Raw genomic sequence first — 17,953 nt, 5'->3', positions numbered from 1 at the left:
GATAATGACCACCTCCAAAACAGTTTAGTAAAACTGAACTATGATTTAAACTCCCTTTTATCCTCCAAAAGCGAGCTCTTTATAAAAATGATATAACAAAGCTATTCACTGATGGGCAAAGAGCATGCAAACAGGATTGAAAAGCAGCAGACTGTTTCCATGATTACTTCAATCCTCACTCATCAAAGGCCTTAAAAGACATTGCCAAAGCCTTTGGAAACGATTTACTGGTCATGAGATGAAATGCTTACCTGCTGGCCATTGACAGCAAGAAGGCATTTCACGGGGTCAGGAGGCTGTGCCTACTTCTTACACTAAAGGAGTTTGGATTTGGTCAGACCTTTTTCAAATAGGTTTCAGTAATCTATAACTACCAGCTAAGACACTGTTTTTCAAAGGGAGGTGCATACCCTCCCTCCGCTCCCCCACCCAGGAGTGGGGTAGTGCCAGACAAAGCTCTATTGTCCTCTGGAATCTCAGCTTTCATTAAAAAAAGTCTCTAGCTGTTATGGTTGTGAAGAAAACCTTCCAAACACGAAGCAAGATGTCTGGATTAGTTTGCAGAGCACCTGAGACTATAGCTCTGAGATGTAAACTGTCCTGGTCAGGGCCAGCTCTGCAGGGGAAGGCACCGAGCCTGGCCGCGGGCCGCTCTCCCCAACCGGCCAGAGTGCCAGGGGGAGGGTGGCGAGCCCGGCCGGGGCTCCGCTCTCCCCAGCGGCCAGAGCGCCGCGGGGAGGGCGGCGAGCCCACTGCGGCTCCGCTCTCCCTGGCGGCCGGAGCCGGAGTACCACACCACCCCCCTCCAGGTACTGCCCCAAGCACAAGCTTGGTGGGCTGGTGCCTGGAGCCGGCCCTGGTCCTGGTCATTTCAATGGATGTTAACTCAGATGCCTGCTCCTCATCTAACATCCCACCTTAGAATAACATGGCAAATTGATGCTACTCCAACTTAACTACACTAATTCATAATATACATTGCTTAGGAGACATGTTTACAAAAAACAAACTCTTGAGCTCACGCAAGTGAACAAAAAATATCAGCTCCATGACTCACATCTCCTGTTTGTCAAGTATTACAGCCATTTATAGAATCAAATCTTGGAAATCAGCTCATCTTTAGAAGACATGGCTGCCAGTCTTGGGGACTCAGTCAACTCATTTTGTTGACAACTTCTACCTTTGGCTCAATAATTACAGTATATGAACTCACTCCAATCCAGAGAAAAATGGGATGCAAAATTTTGCCTTCCTGTGCCAGAAGATTGGGCTAAGATATCATGAAAGACTCTCACTCTCTTTCTCTCCTTATTCCAAAACTAAATTTTAGAAAGATATTGTCAGTTTTCAGCAAGTTTCTCTTGCTGTCAGCTAAACTAATAATCTATGCAAACTGTTAGAGATGACAGCACTCCCTAGCATCTCGTTCACAGGGTGGCCAGGTGTCCGGTTTTCGACCAGAAAGTCCAGTCGAAAAGGGGACCTGACGGTGTCCAGTCAGATCTACTGACCAGACACTCAAAGTCCGGTTACTGTGGGCAGGGGAGGCGCCAAGTCATCACCTGGGCCAGCCCCTACTCAGCCTGGGTCAGCTCCTACCTAGGTCGTGCAGCTGCAGCTCCCAGCCCTGGCTCTGCTGGGGAGTTCCTCCTGACCCAGGCTGGTGGGGGAAGGGGGAGGGAAGGGGGAAGAAAGAGGAGTGAATAGGGGGCGGATCCTCAGGGGGAAGAAGCAGGGCAGGAGCGGGGGACTCTGGGTGGAAGAGGCGGGGCAGGGGTGGGGCCTCAGGGGAAAGGGGAGGTTCCAGCACTCCTGCCGGAGTATCCAGTTTTTAAATATTACGAAGTTGGAAATCCTACTTGTTCACTATGTAACCGGCCCTGTGACAAAGATAGGGTGACCAGATGTCCCGATTTTAGAGGGAAAGTCCCAATTTTGGGGACTTTTTCTTATATAGGCACCTATTACCCCCCACTTTCTGTCCTGATTTTTTACACTTGCTATCTGGTCACCCTAGACAAAGATATCTCTGGGATATATAAGAGAGTTGATCTGATGCATCTTCAGAAGAGCTCCATCCTGAATGTGGTTTATTTACCTTTTTCTTGCCCTTTGTGCTCTGCACACAGGGCTTAGGGATTGTGTCTGGCCCTTACAGTTCGGGAGATTGCTAAATAGAAAGCAGTCAACACTGAAAGAGAGGTTTTCGAGGTGGAGCCAGGGAGGCCAGATCTACAGTATCAGAGACTGAGGCCTCATCCAGCAGACAAAATTGCTCACTTCTCGCATGAAATCTGTAACCTTACATCTAAAGAACTAAACTCTCCCAACACACCACAGCCCATGCTGTTGGAGGCCTAAGTGCAGACATCCCTACTCCAGAATAGGGGTTCTCACCCTTTTTCAGAGTGTGGATTACCTCATAAAAAACAGCTTGCGATGTTCTGCTCCTCCATGAAGTACTTCATTTAGGAAGATCCAGGCTCTCACCTCATAAGTGGCTTAAGTCCCACTGGTAACTCCTGGCGCTTCTCCTGCTGGTGGACATTGACTTATCTTTCCAATCCTTCTTTTAGGGCTAGTCTACACTTGAAATACTACCGTAGCACTTCAGTGTAGCCACCACTACAGCGACGGGAGGGGTTTTCCCGTTGGCGTAGGCAATCTACCTCCCTGAGCGGCGGTAGCTAGATCGATGCAAGAATTCTTCCACTGTCTACGCGCCGGGGGTTTGGTCGACTTAACTGCATCATTCAGGGGTATGGATTTTTCATACCCCTGCATGAGCTAGCTGAATTGACTTAACTTTTGAGATTAGACCTGGCCTTAGTTGCCCTTCGTGCCTCCTCATTCTTAACAACTGCTTCTAGAGCCAACCAAACTCCGTGGCCAAAATTTTCAAAAGTAGCCTCAGATTTCGGTTGCCTCCCTTTTGAGTGCTCAGCTTGAGACACTTTGTGCCTGTTTTTCTGAGGCCCTGAGAACCCACAGCTCCCATTGATTTCAGGCAGAGCTGCAGGTGCCCGTTGCATCCGAAAATCTGGTCAAAGGTGTCTCGGCTGGGAACCAAACCACTAAGACCCCCAGAACTAGTGGCCTTGATGAAGTGAATATAGAATTCTATATTCTATAATTCTAAGTGCCTGGATGCTTGCAGGGGCAGCTGTAAAAGGTGGAGTTTCCTCCACACAACTCAGACGTGCACTCTGCCAGTGTGGGTTACACAAGTGCTCCACAGACCGCCAGTGGACTGTGGACCAGTGTTAGAACCACTGCCTTAGAAAACCAGCCTTAAACCCTCCTATGCCACTGGAAAAACAAGCTCCTCCCTTTTTATGTAAATGGGAGTAAGTCCTCACCTCAACATTCATCATGAAGAAGATTACGTTTTCAGAGACCAATCTAGATTAATTTTTCTTCTCAGAGTGCATGTCATGTGCACATATGTTACATTTGTGAGGAATGTGTCTTGTAAGTTTGTGGTGAGTGTGTCATTTGTACATGTGGTATATTTGTGAGGACTTGGTGTAGTAAGTTTGCAGTGACTGTGTATACATGTGGTATATTGGTGAGGAATGTGCTTGTCCTGAGTATGTGTGGTATATTGGTGAGGAGTGTGTGTGTGGTGTATATGTGTAGTATATTGATGAGGAGTGTGTGTGTAGTGTGTACATGTGGTATATTGGTGAGAAGTGTGCATATCGTGTGTACATATGTGTGGTATATTGGTGGTGAATGTGCTTGTGAGTTTGCAGTGAATATGTGTGTCGTGTGAGTTCTGTGTGACCATGTGGGCACGGTGACTAAATATGTGTGCCGTGTGCAAGTACTGTGTGGGGGTGCTGCTGTACATGTCGTGTGTGCTGTGTTTGCTTGAGCTTGTTTTTCACACCATGCTCAATGCGGTTGGCCTTAATCCTGGAAAGACTTCAGTGTGTGTGCTGCCCCCATGCGGACTGAGGAGGATAGGCGGTTATGAAACCAGCTTGCTCCGTTAGGATAATTCACATACTGTACCTCCTCCGTGGGAGGGGCAGGAGCGATAAACAACACGTGGAGAGAAGGGAGGGCAGAGAGAACGGCTTTAATATACGGCTTCCCAGCATGCCCCAGTGGATTAGTTTAGCATCTCAACCCAGCTTCGCTTTAATACTTATGCAAGGGGCTTCTCCGGCAGGGACAGCTTGTCCTGGCCAGCCAAATGCCAGGCACGGAGCACCGATTAACAAAGGGCATCTCAACAGCCTGCTCACACAGCACAGGGCGGGAGGTGACAGGGAATTACTTCCTGCAATAGCTCAGGAGGGTGGGTTTTTTCACTCAGCTAACACGCCTTTTGGATTACCAGTTCCCACAATAGAAACACACGGAGGCCTTCCCCTAGTTGTGCCCGATAGCGCCCGGACAGCTCCAGGACTAACCTTGGATTAGTGCAGTCCTCTCTACAGGGCCCTACGCTTGCTTGGCCACTCAGAAGCCAGTGTAGATTGCAGCTGCCTCCTTGCATTGTGCTATCAATCAGGAAACAGACCCCACCTGTTCTCTAGTGGCTGCAATGGCCTCCTATTCACTTCTAGATATAATGCAAGGTGTTGATTTTTATCTGTAAAGTCCTATATGGTCAGACGGCTGATGGAAACCTCCTCTCTTCTCAAGAGCAGCTGAGGTATTTTAGCTAACAGTCCCTGGATCTGAATGTCTGCAGGCAGGGCACTCTCAGCACAGACTCTCAGCCTCTGGAATATGCGCCTCACCTTTCGTCCATCAAAGCTCATTTACTTATCTCGTTAGGGGCTAAAATACTATGATGTAAGGCTACCTCTTCCCTGAAGCTTTTGATTGAAGAGAGGGCCAGAAACTATTTTTTTGGGGGGGGCACTTAATCAGTATTCATGAGTTATTATTTTATATTTCTTGACATGTGTACAGAGTTTGTTGGATAAACTCAAGTGGACTGAGACTCAGGAGACCTGGGTTCAATTCCTGGCTTTACCACGGACCTGCAGCAAGTCACTTCACTTCTCTGTGCCTGTGTTTCCCTTCACATCCTTTGTCCGTCTTGTCTATGTAAATTGTAAGTTCTTTGGGGCAGGGTCTGTCTCTGATTATGTGATTGTACAATAGCTAGCACAACGGAGCCCCAGTTATGGCTGGGGCCTTTAGGTGCTATCATAATATAAATTCATAATAATAATAATTAATTGTAGAAATAAATAAACTAACATGGGACCCTGGGAAATTCGGTAGGTGGCACAGACTTGTTCCTTCTTTTTTAGAAAGTGCTATGCATTTAGAACTTCAATGTGATAATGTCAATGCTGCAGAATAGACAGAATCTGAAACAGAGCAGACCAGGACCATGCATTTCCCTCCTTGCACCACACAATCCTGCCAATGCCCCTCACTCCTGATCTGCAGCAATCTCAGCTATTGTAGCCCAGGGAACCTCTAATAGCTCTACCAACATGCCTCAATCAAGGATAAAAAAAAATCTCACTGGGATAGCATTCCCAGACTTGCTATTTTAAGTCCTGGGATGGAGCCAGAATAGTCCTGCTAGTTCAAGGGGCCAGTGACTATTTTAACATCCAATGTCTCACAACTATTCCAGTAGAGCATTCATTTCCATCCTGGATTTCATCACAAAGTACAGGGCATTGAACTCACTCATTCCAGTTAGCAATGTGCCTTGCCTCCTTGGATTTTGCCCTGATTTTACTAGCTGCTATCCTGACATCTGTTTGATTGAGAGTCAAGACTGTACCTTCTCAAAGCTTGCAAGCTGATATCTCAAAGAGCATATAGCCCTCTAGAGGGTATTGAGACTATTTGTTGCAATAATAATGTAGAAATTAAAGTATGGGCATGAAGCAAAACTGTAATCAGAACAACTTGACTTTAAACCCCGTGTTCCTCCATTTACTTCATTGGTCTCCTCTTGAATGTGGAAACATTCAAGCATGGGGCTGAAACTGCTTCTCAGACTCGCCTGAAAGAAGGAACCAAGTGAAAGTACAAATATTAACTTGTTAAAAGTTACTTTTACTTTGTTAGTGAAACTTTGCTTATGGTTTTTACAATTGATATTCAATAGCTCTGAAAAAATGCTGAAACCAAATTATTAAATTCTGTAATACTCAGGTTTTAAGATCCTATACAAACTGCCCTGGCTAGAAAAGCACTGGCAGGTCAGTTCATATGTTTTCAGAGCCAATAAAGTTTCCAAGCACTGCACCTGGACTTGTGATCAGAAAGGAAACATTCTGATCCCTGACCTCCGTCCTGAACTACAATACTTCTTGCTGTGCTAGTCCTGAGTCCTACACACAATTCTGCCAATGTACCTCAATTCTTCCTTGAAGTCCCCCTGCCCCGCAGCTATTTCAGACCTAAGCCCCATATATACAGCTCTGTCAGTGTACTTCAGTCCAGGTCTAGGTCTGCAGCCTCCCCAGCTGTTCCATGAAGATGAGTCGGGGATTGCTCCAGGTGGGTACAAAACTGGTTGGAAAACCGTACCCAGAAAGTAGTTATCAGTGGTTCACAGTCATGCTGGAAGGACATAACGAGTGGGGTCCTGCAGGGATCAGTTCTGGACCTGGTTCTGTTCAATATTTTCATCAGTGATTTAGATAATGGCATAGAGATAAACTTATAAAGTTTTCAGAGTAGCAGCCGTGTTAGTCTGTATCCGCAAAAAGAAGAACAGGAGTACTTGTGGCACCTTAGAGACTAACAAATTTATTAGAGCAGAAGTGAGCGGTAGTCCACGAAAGCTTATGCTCTAATAAATTTGTTAGTCTCTAAGGTGCCACAAGTACTCCTGTTCTTCTTATAAAGTTTGCAGACGATAGCGTGCTGGGAGGGATTACAAATGCTTTGGAGGATAGGATTAAAATTCAAAATCATCTGAACAAACTGGAGAAATGATCTGAAGTAAAGATGATGAAATTCAATAAGGACAAATGCAAAGTACTCCATTTAGGAAGGAACAATCAGTTGCACACATACTAGGAAGGAGTACTGTGGAAAGGGATCTGGGGGTCATAGTGGACTACAAGCTAAATATGAGTCAACAGTGTAACGCTGTTGCAAAAAAAAAGTAAACATTCTGGGATGTATTAGCGGGAGTACTTGTGGCACACCTGTTCTTTTTGCGGATACAGACTAACACAGCTGCTACTCTGAAACCTTTCATTAGCAGGAGTGTTGTCAGCAAGACATGAGAAGTAATTCTTCTGCTCTACTCTGCACTGAGTAGGCCTCAGCTGGAGTATTGTGTTCAATTCTGAGCGCCACGTTTCAGGAAAGATGTGGACAAATTGGAGAGAGTCCAGAGAAGAGCAACAAAAATGATAAAAGGTCTAGAAAACATGACCCATAAGAGAATATTGAAACAATTGGGTTTGTTTAGTCTGGAAAAGAGAAGACTGAGAGGGGACATGATAACAGTTTTCAAGTACGTAAAAGGTTACGAGGAGAAGGGAGAAAAATTGTTTTTCTTAACCTCTGAGGATAGGACAAGAAGCAATGGGCTTAAATTGCAGCAAGGGAGGTTTAGGCTGCACATTAGCAAAAATTTCCTAACTACACTGCCCTACAATTTTTGAGAAGTCGTCTGCTTCAGAGATAAAATGTGCTATTTATTATGTATTTTGATGTGCTGCATTCAAATATGACAATTAAAACAACTGGCTACTGTTTCTAAGATATTTAAGTTTTTACATTTTATGTCTATGTATATTGTGTAGATAGTAGAGTTTTAATCATAAATTGTAAACCTAGGTCTTTTCATGTGTTTATGGCTGTTTAACATGATAATATTTCACCTGTCCTGTTTATGTAACACTTTAAAAATCAGCAAAAGGGTTATATAAATAAAATTTATTATGAAACAAAATTCTGTACATAGTTTAGTCCTATTCAGTGTCTACTCGGCGCTTCTTGGCTTGTCTCTTGTATTCATTAAATGTAGCATCTCTTGTCACTGTCCAGCAATAGTCTGCAAGCATTGATGGGCTCATTTGCCCTGATAGCGTTTCTCCATTGTTGCAATGTCCTGGTGAAATCGCTCGCCGTGCTCGTCGCTCACTGCTCCGCAGTTCGGTGGGAAAAAATCTAGATGAGAGTGCAAAAAATTTATCTTTAGTGACATGTTGCAACCAAGGCTTTTGTATGCCTTGAGAAGGTTTTCCACCAACAACATGTAGTTGTCTGCCTTGTTGTTTCCGAGAAAATTTATTGCCACTAACTGGAAGGCTTTCCATGCCGTCTTTTCCTTGCCACGCAGTGCGTGGTCAAATGCATCATCTCAAAGAAGTTCACAAATCTGAGGACCAACAAAGACACCTTCCTTTATCTTAGCTTCACTTATCCTTGGAAATTTTCCACGGAGGTACTTGAAAGCTGCTTGTGTTTTGTCAATGGCCTTGACAAAGTTCTTCATCAGACCCAGCTTGATGTGTAAGGGTGGTAACAAAATCTTCCTTGATTCAACAAGTGGTGGATGCTGAACACTTTTCCTCCCAGGCTCCAATGACTGTCGGAGTGGCCAATCTTTCTTGATGTAGTGGGAATCTCTTGCACGACTATCCCATTCACAGAGAAAACAGCAGTACTTTGTGTATCCAGTCTGCAGACCAAGCAAGAGAGCAACAACCTTCAAATCGCCACAAAGCTGCCACTGATGTTGGTCATAGTTTATGCACCTCAAAAGTTGTTTCATGTTGTCATAGGTTTCCTTCATATGGACTGCATGACCAACTGGAATTGATGGCAAAACATTGCCATTATGCAGTAAAATAACTTTAAGACTCGTCTTCGATGAATCAATGAACAGTCTCCACTCATCTGGATCGTGAACGATGTTGAGGGCTGCCATCACACCATCGATGTTGTTGCAGGCTACAAGATCATCTTCCATGAAGAAGAATGGGACAAGATCCTTTTGACGGTCACAGAACATGGAAACCCTAACATCACCTGCCAGGAGATTCCACTGCTGTAGTCTGGAGCCCAACAGCTCTGCCTTACTCTTGGGTAGTTCCAAATCCCTGACAAGGTCATTCAGTTCACCTTGTGTTATGAGGTGTGGTTCAGAGGAGGAGGATGGGAGAAAATGTGGGTCCTGTGACATTGATGGTTCAGGACCAGAAGTTTCATCCTCTTCCTCTTCCTCGTCTGACTCAAGTGAGAATGATTCTGGTGCATCAGGAACCGGCAGTCCTTCTCCGTGGGGTACTGGGCATATAGCTAATGGAATGTTTGGATAATGCACAGTCTACTTTTTCTTCTTTGACACACCTTTCCCAACTGGAGGCACCATGCAGAAGTAACAATTGCTGGTATGATCTGGTGGCTCTCTCCAAATCATTGGCACTGCAAAAGGCATAGATTTCCTTTTCCTGTTCAACCACTGGCGAAGATTTGTTGCACAAGTGTTGCAGCATATGTGTGGGGCCCACCTCTTGCCCTGATCTCCAATTTTGCAGCCAAAATAAAGGTGATAGGCTTTCTTAACCATAGTGGTTATACTGCGCTTTTATGATGCAAAAGTCACTTCACCACAAACATAGCAGAAGTTATCTGCACTGTTCACACAAGTACGAGGCATCTCTGCTCACTTTGGCTAAACAGAAATGTGTCCCTTTGCAAATCAAACACTGACAAATAAGAGAGCATGACACTGTATGATTTCTAGAGCTGATATAGGGCAATTTGTTCAGCAGAGTGATGTAAGCTTCATTATGATTGCATCATCCATGACTTCTAGGAATAACATGATGCAATTCATATCATGTATGATGCAATACCAGCTTCAGATTGCATCATTCATTGTTTTGCCTAAAATGCAAGTACTGTCCAAACCCAGTCATAGATTTATTCATAGATCCAGTCAAAGATGTATTTTAGTCATTTCTGGTTTAAATTGAGATCCCTTCCCTTTATAACTCACTTATCCTCCGCCATTCCCAAGTCAAGGGTCGTATATACTGACCCAATAGCATATCTTGAAAACTAGAGCCAATCAACAATTTTAAGCGTCATTTTCGTTCTCAGTGACCCAGAATTAGTAAAGTTTGACTACATTTATTTCAGAAGCATTTTGGCTGTAGAGCAGTGCTATCAGAGTGGTTGAGCACTGGAATAAATTGTCTAGGGAGGTTGTGGAATCTCCATCATTGGAGATTTTTAGGAGCAAGTTAGACAAACGCCTGTCATGGATGGTCTAGATAATACTTAGTCCTGCCATGAGTGCAGGACTAAGTGCATGACCTTCCAGTCCTACCGGTATGATTCTATGATTTTGAGCTGCAATCTACCCTTTGGTCCCTAGGTGGTGCTCTTAGGACAGACAATGGGCTAGGTTTCCTCAATAAAGTCTTCCAAACAAACCTCATTGTAGTTTCCCTCCCCTCAGGGTGTGATTTATCCTCCTGGGAGTGGGGAAGCAAGAAGCAGCAGCTAAGGGTGATTTCTGCCTTGTTAACCCAATTTGGCAACTATGTGAGCAGGGATAGAAATGTAGGTTGGAACGGGGAGGGCAATGGGCTGAGTGAGCAGCCCATTGCTGAGGCTGTCAATAGTAAAAGTCAGGATATAATGTTCACCCCTCCATACCCAGGGTTCTTCCCGCCTCCTGCTTATTTCCATTTCCTTAGTGGAATTTTTAGAAACACCCATTGGCACTGGGAGATCACTGCATAGATCTCTGGCTCTGGGAGGGGTCCTTCCCCCAAAGCACCCTCCCTACTGGGCGTTTTCTTCTCTCCTCTCCCCATGTCCATCTGAGTAGCAACACGGACTGGAGCCCTTTGCAATGCTGTAACAGTCTGACCCAGGCCATCTCCATGCCTGAATGAAGAATTCAACTTCCCAGTGCCAGATTCCTCCCTAGCTTAATCCCTCCTCCACAGTCTGGAATAGTTAATCCCAACTTCACAGATTTAGCGCACAGTTGGTGCCCTGTGGGCTTTTCCGATGCTGTCACTATTAGTGGCAGTCCATTAGGGCCTAATTCTGCTCTTCCCATTGACTTTAATGGGAGCAGGAGCAAGCCCTTAATAGCTTGTGAGGGCTGGTTCGCTCTTCTCCTGGCCCCCTATAACCAGGGCCACCTAGTATTTCACATGGGCAAGCAATGAGAGGACTCAAGACCTGTGCTGCAAAAATACAGGATCTCTGGAAGACCTGCAGTCCCCCTTTAGAAGGCAGCAGCCTATACCAATACAGTGTGTTACAGCCCTCGCCCAGATGTGACCCAGTCAGGGGCTAGTTGACAAAATAGTACATTTGCTTTTCACTGTGAAAGATTTCAAATTTGTTTCCATTTTGCAGAATTCAAATCGGACCCATTTTTTTTCACTATTTTGAACTTTTATGCAAAAAAAGTGTTTTAGTCAACACTTTTTGTTTGCCGGGCTTTTGGTAAATGTCGAGAGTGGTTTCAATAAAAAATGTCACCCAAATAAATAAATAAATAAATAAAAAGGACAGTTTTTTTTTTTCTTTTTTGGGGGGTAAAAAGACCATTTTTCAAAAATGAAAAAACGTTCCTTCAACAAATGTAAGCAAAGGTGGCAGTGCAGCTATTACAGCAATTTGCCATCAGCTGTGGGGCTGGGCCCTGAGTCTTGATCCTGAGGTTAAAGGTAGGATGAAGCCCTTTGTTTGCTCCCTGGGACCAGTATGGAGGGGCTTAACAGTAAGTTAAAAGAGGATGGGTGAGGTACCCACAGAATCTGGGGGAGGGGGTGCAAGTGAAGAGAGGGAGAAAGTCTCCAGAGCACTGTGGCTTTAAGAGGTCCTGTAGGAGGGAGGAAGTGCAGTACTGTGCCCTAGTTGGTAGTAGGACCAATCTGCTTTAGTCAAAGCTGGGGTAAGGTGGTATGGAGTCTGTTATAGAGAAGCAGGTGTAGTGCTCTGAATGTCACATATATAGCACCGTAGTCAAAACTCCATGTGTGCTGAGTATATCTATGAAGTTTGACTAGGTGTGATGGGCATTTGTGGTGTGTGGGTACGTCTGCGATGGGAGTGCGCATGTGTTAGGAGTTTGTGGTGTGTATGGGGACGCTGCATTGTTTATGTATTTGTGGTGGGCGTGTGTATGCTAGGAAGCTATGAAAGGGTAGTTTGTGTTTATATATCTAATTTATATATTTGATGGGTGTTGTAAGTATGCTAGTGTGTACTATTAGTAGTACTGGAGTTGGGCGCCAATCCCCTTAGCTAAGGGGACGGAATCACTGAGCCCAGGCTACTAGTGATTACAGGGGCCAACAAAAGAGAAAACGGGAGCAGAAGTGGAGTCAAAGGTTAATAACGAGGGATCCTAAGGGGGATACCGAGCAGAGACCCTCGGACGACACCCACTGCTACTCAAAGGCATCTAAGCAGTCAGTGGACACCATCCAGAGGAACTCTGCCCAGCGACATGATGTGAAAAGGGAACAGAAATAGGCCCCACCGTTACAGAGCACCCCGCCCCAACCAGCTTCCTCCTGCTGGTATGATGGATAGCTGAGTTGGCCAGCATCAGGAGGTAGTTGCTGAGGAGGTCTCGTGACTTTGTGGGGCCACAGATGGGGTGTGTGTAGACCAGGAGGTGTGGGGAGAAGTGCAGCCAGAACCTCAGTAGGAGGTTCTGAAGGAGCCGGAGGAGGGGCTGCAACCTGATGCACTCGACATAGATGTGTGCCAGGGTCTCCCTCTCACCGCCAAAGGGACAAGTGTTTGTGAGCCAGACAAGGTACATGCCCATGCTTATGGCTCCGTGAACAGGGCCGGCTCCAGGCACCAGCCCACCAAGCATGTGCTTGGGGCGGCGCCTGGAGGGGGGCGGCGCGGTGGGCGCTCCTGCCCGAGAGCGGGGCCGCGACTGGGCTCGCCGACCTCCCCGCGGCGCTCCGGCCGCTGGGGGCTCTCCGCCCTGCTCCCGGCACTCTGGCCGCCGGGGAGAGCGGAGAGCCCCAGCCAGGCTCACCACCCACCCCCCGGCGCTCTGGCCACCGGGGGCTCTCTGCCCTCCTCCCGGCGCTCTGGCTGCCAGGGAGAGCAGGGAGCCCCGGCTGGGCTCTCCGCCCTCCTCCTGGCGCTCTGGCTGCCGGGGGCTCTCTGCCTTCCCCCCGGCGCTCTGGCTGCCGGGGAGAGCGGAGAGCCCCAGCCGGGCTCTCCGCCCTGCTCCCAGTGCTCTGGCCGCCAGGGAGAGTGGAGAGCCCTGGTCGGGCTCCCCACCCTGCTCCCGGTGCTCTGGCCGCCGGGGAGAGTGGAGAGCCGCCCTCCCCTGCCGCGCGGGCGGGGTGGGGGGGCGGCGGGTGGCTTTTTTGCCTAGGGCGGCAAAAAAGCCAGAGCCGGCCCTGTCCGTGAAGGACCAGAGTGGAATACAGACTGGTCTGCTGGGGTTCCTTGCTGTCCTCAGGTGGCAGTAGGTCCCACCACCTGGTGTCAGGGAAGGACACAAGGGCAAGGAAGTGGATGGTGTGAAGCACAAGCACATACAGATGTTTCCTGGGTGTGGTTCAGAGGCGGACCATCTGTTTATTGTGTAGCCAATTTAGGTTGCATGTAAGGGGCAGCTGGGGAGGCTCGCAGGACAGGGGCCCGGTGACAAGGTCTGGAGGGCCAGGGATGAGAGGCGGGTGGGAAGCACCCTCCTGCAGGACCTGCTTCAGGATAGCAAGCGTCCTGGAGCATATGACAGGGGACGTGTAGTCTGGACAGCCCCATGCGCTGCAGGGTAGTGTGTGCAGAGGAGATTGTGGTGTGTGCATGTGTAGGGAGCGTTTGTGTCTCAGTGTTTATATGTCTGTGGGGAATTAGTAGTGTGTGTCTGTGTCTGTGTGTGCGTGCTGTGGGAGTGGATTTGTTCTAGGTGATTATACATGGTGTGAGTGATGTGTCTTTGTGGAGCTTACAGTGAAAGTATGTTTGTGGGAGGAGGTTGTGGTGTGCCTGAGATGTGTTAGTGTCTGTGTAGAGTAAGTGAACGTGGTGTATGTTATCTGTGTTTGTGTGTGGGAGAGTATGTTCCCACCAGGCTTTGGCTTGTCCTCTCCTTCTTCACCTGTGGCTTTGCTGCTAGGTGCCTGGGGAAGGCTGGTGTGAGGACTTGGCTGGAGAGTTGGGGAAGGGCTTCAAAGGGAGTCCTCTTTGTGGCAGGAAAGGGAGCGGGTAGCAACGTGTGACAGGTATGTTGGGGGGGATACATGGTTCCTAAAGTGCACATGCTCTCAGCCACACCAGCCTGTCCTGAATATCACCCACTCCAGCGGCCAGTCTGCAGGGGTTACACAAATCACCACTAGACAGTTTTGTACAAGCAACAGGGACAAGCAGTGTAAGCAACTCCAAGCATGGAAGTAGCATGAGTCAGGCCCCACAACATCTGGAGATTTTAAAAAATAATAAATGTTGGAGATCTTTTTATTTGCCATCTCGTTTCTGAGTCTCTAGTGTTCAAGCTTTTCTTTGCAACCATGAGAGATAGAAACATACTGTACTTTGTTTTTAAAATGAAAGCCAAGGCTCTCAGGTATTCACGAGACTCCAGGAGCTGGGGCTTTAAGAAATACAACAAATTGTGAGAGTTGGCTGCAACCTTGAGTGACCAGGCAAGGCCTCCTCATTTTTAGGGACACATGGGAGCCCTTCTTGAGGGTGTCATGCCCTGATCTCCAGGGAAATAATAACACCTCAGTAAGGTTTTGGTTTCCATGGCAACACCATAGGCCAGACTGTGTGGTTTCCATATATTTACCAGGCCAATGAGGCCATTTTCACTGGCTTTGGACTCCCAGAGTTGGGGTTGAGTTGTGACTGTGATTGTGGTGTTTGGGGGCTAGGGGGTAGTAGATCTCATTTCTGTCTTAACTCCATATCACTCCACAGGAGCGGGCACTCATCTCACCATTTGGCATTCAGTTTCCCCTTTTTCCCCTGAGAGAGGCACTCCCACAGGTAGTGCAATGGAGGGGCTGGAGCAAGGCAGGGTATCATGTGAAAGCAGAGGGAAAGAGAGAAAGAATTAGGCGCTCATTCTCTTCCTTTCATCTCTCTTCTCCGTCTTCTCTTCACCATTCCTTCCATCTGTCTCCATCAGCTTTCTCTTCTGTTCTTTCTGTATATGTAGCAGTGTTGCCAGCTCTCACAGTTTGATCGCACGTCTCTCAATATTTGGTGTTTTTTTCCTTAAAGCCCCAGATGCTAGGATCATGTGATTCAATGAGACTCTCAGCTTTCATTTTTTAAAAAGTATATTTCTAGTCCTCCTGGTTACAGAGGAAATATAAAAATAGAAACCAGAAGACAAAAAAAATGAGCCCCTAAACTATTATTTTTTAAAAGTCTCACGATTTGTAGCCAATCTTACGAGTTTTTGAGGCCATACTCCCAATATCTGAATGCTAAGTTGTCAATTCTGGTGTAGAGCCTTGTTCACTGCCCCCATCTCTACATGTTTGCATGTACAGAGCCTTGTACACACCTCTGCATGCTTGCACATTTATTGCATTGTACACACCTCATCTTTACACATCAGAGTATTGCGCACTTTCCCCATCTCTACACGTTTGCACACATAGACCTTTGTGCGCATGCCTTCTCTGTATGTGTGCACATGGATAGCTGTGTGCACAGGCCCAAACCAATGTTTCCACGAGCTGGGTCCTGTGCAAAGAGCACAGGGCCCCATATGGGTGTATTTGCCCATGTAGACCATTGTTCACATTCCCCTAAGGCTGCATGTCTGCATGCATTGAGCATTGTACACACACTCATATCGCCATGTTTGCATGTGTACGTATTTGTGCACATCCTCATGTCTGCATGTGCAGAGTCTTTAGCCTCTTCACATGACTGCATTTTTGCACATGAAGATCTTGTGCGCATCCTGTGTCTGCACACTCACTGCCTTATCTCTGGTGTACACTGCTACATGGCACACAGGTGCACATCTGTGTGGGTTCCTCTCCCTGTGTGCACCTCCCCACTCTGTGGATGTGTGTCCTGGATTCCTGTGTCCTCACACAGGGAGTCCTTCCTTCTCGGTCCATTAGTTGTTTCCAGTACAGTGCCCCAGCGACAGGCACAAGCCTCTGAAAGCTATATTAAAAGCAAGGTCAATACTGAGCCTTGTTTATGCCCTCAAGGGGGAAAAAAAAACCTTCATTAATTAGCAGCTGGGAGAGAAGAGAGGAGAAGTAGGGACAGGGACACACATGGATCAGCAAGTGGTACATGAGGGTGCATGTCATGCTAGTGATGGGAAAATCCATTAGAGGCACAATAATCTATGTGGCTCCTACGCACATTTACTAATATGTACCTTCCAGTAGGGGAGGTATGAATGAATCATTGCTGACCTATTTAGGGAGGTGGGTGAAGGACTATTTACACATCTACCCTCGTTCCTCCTACTCCTCATTCCTGGCGGCTCTCACCTACTCCCCCTTCCTTCCTCCTCCTCCTCCTATTTGCTCTCCCTTACCTATTCCCTGATTCCCTCACAACCTCTCTCCCTTCATCTTTCTTATTCCTTCATCCCCTTGCTTTCATTTCATCCTTCTCCTACTCTTGCTCCCTAACATTCTCCTTCTCATCCTCTCCTCCTAATCTCTTCTCTCTTCTACTTCCTGTACTATCCATCCCCCTTTCCCTTCCCCCATTTTGTGCCAGTTACAAAATGTTGTTATGCTACATGTGGATTTTGTTTCTGTTTCCTTGTGTTTTAGGTGCCCCAGGAGATGGGGTGGGAGGTCATTCTCTCATGTAAAGCAGGTGTTCTCCCATGGGGTTTAGCTGTATGGACCAAGAGCAGCTATTCTGTCAATCTGGTTGTTTTTTCTCTCTTGTATTGTCTATAGTTTTGAAGGATTGTCTCCACGGCTTCCATTTCCTGGGTGGAAAGCGTCTCCATAGTTCCTGTAGGCCACACTGCACCACTAAGTGGCAGTGCAGTGCGCTCACTGTTCCCTCGCTCCCCCACACACACCCTCCCCGCACATATTTTATATGCCCACTAATGGGGGAGTTTTTGCAATTGTTAATAAAACCTACGAATAGTTGCTGTAATCCCCATTTCTTCACCTACCTATTAAGCATGCCTGTAACATAACTGGTGACTTGGAGCCCTTTCTCAGGCAAAACTCCCCTTGACTTCAGTGAGAATCTTACCTGAGCAAAGACTGAGCAAAACTTGAGTAATGATTTCAGGCTCCGGCCTAATGAGAAGAGGAAATTAGATCTTTTTGGGCTGGGAAGCTAGTGAATGTTTAGAACCAAGGAAGAGACAATTAGGAGGGGGAGGATTTCCCTGGCTTCCTCCTGTATAAATAAATCACTGGGTGGCAGTAGTGGGATGACTTCCAAGACAAAGTCTCTTTTAGGCCTTGTCTTCACGACCAAAAAAAGATGTGTTTGAGTTAACAAACTTGAGATAAAATCCTAGTGAAGACAAAGCAGTTTGTAGTCTTCTCCCAAGTTTGCAGGTTCAATTAAAGAGTATGGCAGTCATGGCCTTTAACTCAACCTGCCAACGTGTGTGACAACTATAAAGTGCCTTGTGTTCACTAGGATTATACCTCCAGTTAGCTAAGTTAAGTCAAGTTAAGAACCCACCTCTTTACTGAAGTAAGACAAAGCTTTAGATAAGTCTGGTGCTGTGGCCTGCTGCTCACTAAAGTTCTAATTCTGCTGCTGTTGACATCGCTGGCAAAACTCCCATTTGGCTTCAACAAGAGCAGGATTGGTCTTCATGGGCACAGCTGACACTTCACGAATCATAATTTTTAAGTAAAGGTATGTACCTATATAATAATTGAATACAATGCCTGTGCCCCTGGGTGGGCTATTGGCAATATGATTGAACCTGGGACCTGTGGATCTTAACTCATGAGCCTCTCCTTCCTGAGCTAAAAGACCCTTCTCTTTCCTAGTAGGCTCATCAACCTCTGGG

The sequence above is a fragment of the Trachemys scripta genome, chromosome 1 (assembly GCF_013100865.1).
Source record: "Trachemys scripta elegans isolate TJP31775 chromosome 1, CAS_Tse_1.0, whole genome shotgun sequence".
NCBI lineage: Eukaryota > Metazoa > Chordata > Testudines > Emydidae > Trachemys > Trachemys scripta.
The sequence above is the reverse complement of the archived record's forward strand: the minus strand, read 5'-3'. Positions refer to the sequence as shown.